An 8,078-nucleotide genomic window follows, 5' to 3' on the forward strand; every position below is an offset into this window, starting at 1 on the left:
GAGATGTAAAACAAAGTAACAAATTTTGAAAACATGCATGAATAACATATTATACAAATTATTGAGAAATACAAACATGAAAATCAAAATACGCCCAATGATAATAATCTTACCACATACACTATTCAACGTTTCTAAATAATGATTAAATAAAAATCTATTTTAAGAAAAACTTTTAAAAGGTAATAAGCAATGTTAAAACAAATAAACTTGAAATCTACATTAGTAAAACAAACAATTTAAAAGTAATTAAATTATATATATATATATAAGCAGATAATACATACAAAAATTTACAATAGATCGTAAAATAAATATAAATAAAATAAATAATACATAAAATATAAAGTTTAACATATAAATGAACTTCAAAATAAGTATGATAAGAGGAAATTTAAAGTTAGTGCTATGCAAAATAATTTAAAACCAATATTTAAAATATATATATATATAATATAAATTATGTACATAAAACTAATAATGTGTACCTATATAAAATTTTAAAATGAATAATGCACATATTAGCAAGTTGTAACATATATGAATTATATAAATGCAACCATATAAGAATATACAAAAGAATATACAAATGACATTCTATATAATATAAAATCAATGATTATACAAAATAATTTGAAACAAGATTTATTTACCAACAATTAATAAGATACATAAAGCATAAAACTTAATATAAACATTGTATAAAAATAATAATAATAATATAAGCAAGTGTTTGAAATAAACAAAGTATAATTTAAAATTGGGAAACAAATGGTATACATAAATAGATTTAAAGGGAAAAATATAAACATGTTTGCAAGGGAATTTAAATAAGTAATTCAATTAAATTATGTATATATATATATAAATATCAGTGTATGAAAATAAATATCATATTAATCTTTAAAACATAGAATCATATAGAAGAGAATTTTAAGATGGACAAATTATAAAATAAAACAATCTCTTTTAAAAAATAAATAATATATACATATAAACAAAAGTATAAAATGACAAAATAGAACAATGCAAAATCAGTAAAATAATCTCAAGATAAAGATGAATAATAAATAAATTTTAAAGAAAATAAAAGAATTACAAGAGAAAGGAAAAAAAATAAAAAATAAAAATACTCCATTGAAATAAAAATAAAATCGCAGGAACGGTTTACAAACAAATAAAATTATGAAAACAATACTACCAAAATACGATGCACGCCAACCAATGGGGATTAAAAACAAAATTATCCCAAATACCAAAATGCAGCACTCTAGCGCGGACCGAATTGAGATGATGCACAAATTTCAGGGTAAAAATGAAAAAAACAAAATAGGGTTTAATTAAAAGGCAGCACAAATGGAAGGGACTAGCCACGCAAATTACCCACTTAAAGTGAGAATGCTGGATTTAGCCTGTGGATCAAGCCACTCGCAGATTCCCCCCTCTCCCTTTTTAATGGCGCTTTTTAAATTTTATTGAAACCTTTATATTTTTTTAAGCTTACAAATCCCTTTTCTAAACAAAATCCCAAAGTTCCTCTCTGCTAGGTTTTCACCCTAACATGACGCCGGACCACCACCATATCTGGTAGCCGACGGTGCGGGAAGAAAATGGCCTGAGATCATGACTTTGAAGGCCTGGTAAGTGAGCTCCCTTTTTTTTATTTCTTTATTTTCATACACCAATAAAAAGAAAAAAAAAAACTAGATGACACAACTTGAAATCCTATTTTGCTTTAGAAAATAGGAGGGAGAGTTCTATCAAACAAGAAAGCAAGAAAGCAAAGGGCCTCAACCCCATTTCAGGTCTGGATCCAGATCTAATGACGGAGGAGACCCCCGACGACACGGCCACGAGGTTCCGGTAAGTTCTTCTTCTCCCTTTTTGTTTGAAATAGATTTATAAAAAAAATAAAAAAACAAAAATGAAAAATGAACAAAGGGAATACAAGAAATTAAAATCAACCTTTTTTTTGCTTTTGATTTATGATGTGCGTGTGAAAATACAATGTTTTTTTATATTCAAAATCGTCTCATTTTACATTCAGTTTTTGGTGGCTTTATAACCAACTACACTGCCTATTTTTACTACTTTGTTGCTTTTATTTGCTTGCTGCCATTTCTTTGCTTTGTTTCTGCTTTTGTGTTCTTTGCAGGTTTTGCTTGGTCAATGGAGAAGAGACCTTGCCATTTCGGTGCAAGGCTGAGCAAAGGGGTCAGGCCTCGGGACGAGGCGCAGGCGGTGCGCCCGAGGAGGAGCGGCGCACATGGGAGCTAGGGTTTCTGCCTTCCTCTTTTTGCTGAAGCTATGGGCTGTTGTAATTTTGGGCTATCTACTTTGGGCTTGGGTTTTAGGTTTTTGGGCCTATTGGGCCGTTGTAAAAATGGACTGTTTATTATCTTTATTTTGGTTTCTGGTTTATGGGCCCCGGGCTAAATTGGGCCTCTACAGTGGCATTCAAAAATTCAACTTGTAAGGGAGACACGGTCGTGTGGCAGGCCATGTATGGAGTCCTAGGTCATGTGAGAAGCGAAAACATAGGGATTTAGGGGGACATGGTGGTGTGGTCCACACGGGTGGCCCCGTAGGACCATGTGGTTGGTCGTGTGGTCTAACCTAGGCTCGATTTTACCTTGATTTTCTCATAAAAGAATACTCACCTGACTTTCGAAGTTTCGAACAACAATCCTCACATCCAAGTTTGATCCGAGATACCTACAATGAGTCTTTCAATCGAAAATTACACGAGAATTAATATCAATTTTTAAGATTTATCAAACTTATCAAGATTTGAAAAAGATTCATAATTAATTTTAAAGATTTAACAAGAACGATGTTATTCTAGAATTTTCGGATTTTACCTAATTGGAAACAAGAATACACCAATCTTTGATGTGATTTCAAAGATTATCGGTGATAGATTCGATGGGCGGAAAGAGACAGGCTAAATCATGAATTGATTGTGATTTGAGATTTCAAAAGATTAGTTTCTAGAAAAGAATGTAATTTTTTTATGAAAAGAAAAAATGGAATAAGAGAAAAAGATGTACTTAAAGAGAAGAGAGGGAAAAATTCTAGTTAGGGTTGAAAAAGAAGTAGAAATTCACGTTTAATTAGGAAGAGAGATTAAGGAGTTATGGTTTCAATTTGAGGGGTTGAATGGTAAAATACCTCTTTTGTCGAAAATGAAGAAAAAGAAATAAAGGAAATAAATTTAGCATGACTTAAACTTGAGTGCAAGGAAGAAGGATTGTGCTAGACCATTGAACTATTATCCACTCTAGATTTATTTTTACCATATTTTTACCAAAATTCTCAAATTTTCCATAGTAATCATATTCACGCACATATGTATCATAACATAATTTTTCATATTTGTATGCACATGATTTAAATGATGTCGTATAACTTCAGATTTAAACAGAATAAATCCTACCCCACCGCTACACATCTGGATATGGACAAACCACTACTGGTTCATAGATAATAATTACCATTAGGCTATAAACACACAACAAGTCCTCGCGGTTGGAATCCACCTTTGGCTATAGGTTTACAGCAAAAGTCCTGCAGATGAAACCTAATTTTTGGCTGTAGATTTTATAGCATAAACCCGCCATTAGAATCGGCCTTTGGCTATGGGTACACAGCAGTTTGCAGGTAAGAATTGTCGCATGGTTGTCACTTTGCACCACTATTTTTCTTGCAGTTAGACTGCTTGTTTTTCTTCCGTACATATCGTCACAACCTATGCAATACTAACACAAGGCAAATCAGTAGCATAGTCATGATTTTTCATGTATTCTGTTTTCAGTATCATAGGCATGTCATTTCATACAATCACAAGTATAGATATAGAAGTAACATAAACTATTCATAATTCATGAAATTATTCATAAATATAAATAAATACTATAATAAGTCGATTAATCCTAAATTCTAGCATTTTTTTTTATCATCAAAAACCTAATTGCATATTTTAATTTACTAAAAGCAGGTCAAAACATATTCAGGGAATAATCTATCCAAAACATAAAATTCTAGGTCAAAACTATAGATTCTGAGTTACAAGGGACATACAATTGTGTGATTGGACTATGTGGGAAGCCCTAGATCATACGGAGGAGTTACACAGTCATGTGGCTAGGCCATGTGAGAGGTTGTGGTTGTGTAGCATTCAAAAATTCAACCTATAAAGGAGACACAGTCGTGTGGCAGGCCATGTAAGGAGTCCTAGGTCATGTGAGAAGCGAAAACATAGGGATTTAGGGGGGACATAGTCGTGTGGTCCACACGGGTGGCCCAGTAGGACCATGTGGTCGTCCGTGTGTTCTAACTTAGGCTCGATTTTACCTCGATTTTCTCATAAAAGAACACACACCTGACTTCTGAAGTTTCGAACAACAGTCCTTACGTCCAAGTCTGATCCGAGATACCTACAACGAGTCTTTCAATCGAAAATTACACGAAAATTAATATCGATTTTCAAGATTTATCAAAATTATCAAGATTTTCGAGAAAACTCGTAAAAGATTCGTAATTGATTTGAAAGATTTGACAAGAACGATGTTATTCTAGAATTTTCGGGTTCTACCTAATTGGAAACAAGAATACACCAATCTTTGATGGGATTTCGAAGATGATCGATGATAGATTCGATGCTCGGAGGGAGAACTGGCTAAATCATGAATCGATTTTGATTTGAGATTTCAAAAGATTAGTTTCTAGAAAAGAATGTAAATTTTTTTATGAAAAGAAGAAACGGAATAATTGAAAAAGATGTACTTAAAGAGAAGAGAGGGAAAAATTCTAGTTAGGGTTGAAAAAGAAGTAGAAATTCACGTTTAATTAGAAAGAGAGATTAAGTAGTTATGGTTTCAATTTGAGGGGTTGAATGGTAAAATACCCCTTTTGTCGAAAATGAAGAAAAAGAAATAAAGGAAATGAATTTAGCATGACTTAAACTTGAGTGCAAGGAAGAAGGATAGTGCTAGACCATTGAAATGTTACCCACTCTAGATTTATTTTTACCATATTTATTATATATCGTAGTTGACCTTGGTTTCTTGGTTGCTAAAATAAAATAGAAGAAAATGGGTAGAGTAGGGGTTTAAATAGTGGTTCTCTAAGAAGTATCATCTACTATTAACAATCAAGACTAAGACTCATTTCTTGATGATTAATTAAATTTCTAACCCCATGTATTTTTCTACTTAACTGTTATCAGTCCAATCAGCAAAAAGTTAATGACGTCAAGGAGAAATTATTTTATGGACCATTGTCAACACATCATCAATAGTCCCTTTCCAATTATATAATGACATGTCAACAAATGTTTTTCATCTCATTGACACATAATTTTGGTAATTTTTTTAACTTTGAACATCGAATCTCAAACCCTAAAACTTGAACCCCAAAGCCCGAACTCGAACCCTAAACTCCAAGCCAAACTTGAAACCCCAAATTATGTACACATGGGTTTAGGGTAAACCCATGTGTAAGCCATGAATCTTAAGCTCAAGATTCGGGGTTCTAAATTTAAGATTAGGATTCAAAGTTCATGGTTTAGAGTAAAAAAGATTACCAAAATTATGTGTAAATAATAGAGAAAAAATATTAAAATATTATTAAATAATTTAAAAATGACCATAAATAATGTAGAGAGAAAAGTCCGTAAAATAATTTCTAAACTTCAAATTTTTTAGTGAAAAACACAATTTGGAAGGTTAAAATAAGTGTTAATCTTGAATTAATAGCTTGGTTGGGTAATATCTTTTTCTTGAAGACTGAATTGATTAGAATTTTTTCTTTCCATTCAAGCCTTTATTTAGATCCATCATAACTAGTCTAATTTTGAGTCATTAAATTAGATGCTTTTCCCACACGTCTAAAGCCCCACTCTTGCATTTATAACATATGGAAAACTTTTACTACACTCACGAAATCGATACCACCATATTCAATTCCTCACGAACTTCATAATTTTCTACCTACAAAAGCTTAGAACTCATAGAGGCTGCCTATCATATATGCACTGTTAAGGTAAATAATGACACAATAATTTATATCAACCGAAGAAGCAATAATGTGAGAGAGAGAGAATCACCTCCCAACTCAAAACATTTTGTTGAGGTGTTTATCCCCAGCACCTCAACATTGTTCCTATGATAAATTAAATTGTTTGCATATCATCTAACTCCTGCAGCTATGGAAGTGTACTGTTACTACCATTTAAAACAGTTTTTCTGTAGTAAGAGTTAGATTACATTTTGTCATTTTTATTAAAAAATGAATAAATTATTCTTTGTACTTTAGATCAAAAAGTAAATTGATCATTTCTATTAAAAACTTTAACAATTTTTACTATTAAAAACTAGCATAGCTGACAAAATAATCAAAAAATTGCACGTGGCATATAAGGACCAGTTTTTAATAATAATAATGGATGAATTTTTAACATAATGATCAATTTACTCTTTAATATAACGATAGGGACTAATTTACCTTTTTAATATAAAAATAAATATAATTTAACTCTTAATACAAAAACTTTCATAACCTTTTACCGTTTTTCCTTAAAAAATATATAAAATTTACTTCATTAGTTCTTTAGGCTAGTGTACATCGGGCCATCTATAAATTTATAAATTAAGACTCTAAAACTCATTTTACTATTTAAAATATATTAAAATATTATTATTGTGTGATTAAATTTTAATAAATATTTTATTTATTAAATAATATCTCAAATCAAGATAATAAAAATATTTTATAGTTTTATTTATTTATTTGAGTTTGAATAAAATTTTATAATATATTACGGATTAATATAACATTTGTTGCTTGAATTTGACAAGTTTTTTTTTTTTGATACCTAAATTTTTTGGCCCAATTTATTACTTGAACTTGAATTTTTTTCCTAATTTAATATCTAAACTTAATACTTTTTCCTAATTTAGTACTTAAACTAGCAATGTTAAAAAAGTCATGTTATGCTACAAAAATATCATTAGTATTAGAGGAAATTCATGTTTAAAAATATCAAATTAAGAAATTGTGTCAAGTTCATGTACCAAATTAAGAAAATATGTCAAGTCTAAGTATCAAATTGAATAAAATTTCAAATACCAAATTAAGAAAAAATATTAAGTTCAAGTATCAAATATTATTTAAGTCTATATTATACTAGATTCAAGACTTTTCTCCATCCCTATAATATACCTAAAATTATGGTTTTCCTTTTGATAAGAAAATGTGTCAAGTTCATGTACTAAATTAAAAATGGTCAAATTTAAATACTAAATTAAGAAAAAATATTAAATTTAAGTATGAAATATTATTTAAGCATGTATTATATGAGATCTAACAAAAATACTCGAGCCTTTTCCGTCCCTATAACATACCTAACGAAAATTTATGTATAAAGTTGAAATAAAACCTTAATAAATAGTATTGGTACATTTATTAACAAACACCTATAATAAAAGAAAATTCTTGCAATAAGAGTATTTGAGTTTGATAATTTTTTAACATGGTATCTGATTTGATAAAATTATATATTTTAATATTTGAACGTAATAGTGTCAATATTTTAGCATTCAATTTAAATTTTAATGTTAATTTGATGAAAATTTATAATTAATTAATAATATTATCTATTAACTTTCTCAAACCGACCCAAACTTGAGATTGTGTGTGATAAATTGAATATAAAATTAAACAAATACGCTCTTATTAATGGTGAGAAAATATATTTATATGTGTTGGGATGTGAATTTAAATATTCAACTGAATACTTGAAAGTGGCAAAACATTGAGAGATTTACAAAATTCAATGAGAATAAATTTAATTTTATAATTTTATAAGAGGATTCACTTCGAGATAAAGTTACGAAAGTTGATTAATATATTATTTAGAATAAGTTTATTAATGGTTTAGAATGTGCTGGTGGAAATGATTAATATATATAATCTCAGGGCATTGATTAGTAAAATTCATAAAAGAAAACAAAATCATCTCATCTTTCTAATGTTTGGGAATTTATACTTATGTGGTAGATTTATATTTCACTATTTAT

At 29.4% G+C, this 8,078-nt stretch overlaps 1 long non-coding RNA gene across 1 annotated transcript; it reads left to right on the forward strand.

The window, feature by feature from the left end:
- Positions 1 to 1,759: 1,759 nt before the first annotated feature.
- On the forward strand, positions 1,760 to 2,480 carry LOC128286631 (uncharacterized). The gene is made up of 2 exons (XR_008277250.1): positions 1,760 to 1,863; positions 2,156 to 2,480. It is a non-coding gene; the product is annotated as an uncharacterized LOC128286631 (long non-coding RNA).
- The last annotated feature ends 5,598 nt before the right edge of the window (positions 2,481 to 8,078 follow it).

This window comes from Gossypium arboreum, chromosome 13, assembly GCF_025698485.1.
Source record: "Gossypium arboreum isolate Shixiya-1 chromosome 13, ASM2569848v2, whole genome shotgun sequence".
NCBI classification, from domain to species: domain Eukaryota; kingdom Viridiplantae; phylum Streptophyta; class Magnoliopsida; order Malvales; family Malvaceae; genus Gossypium; species Gossypium arboreum.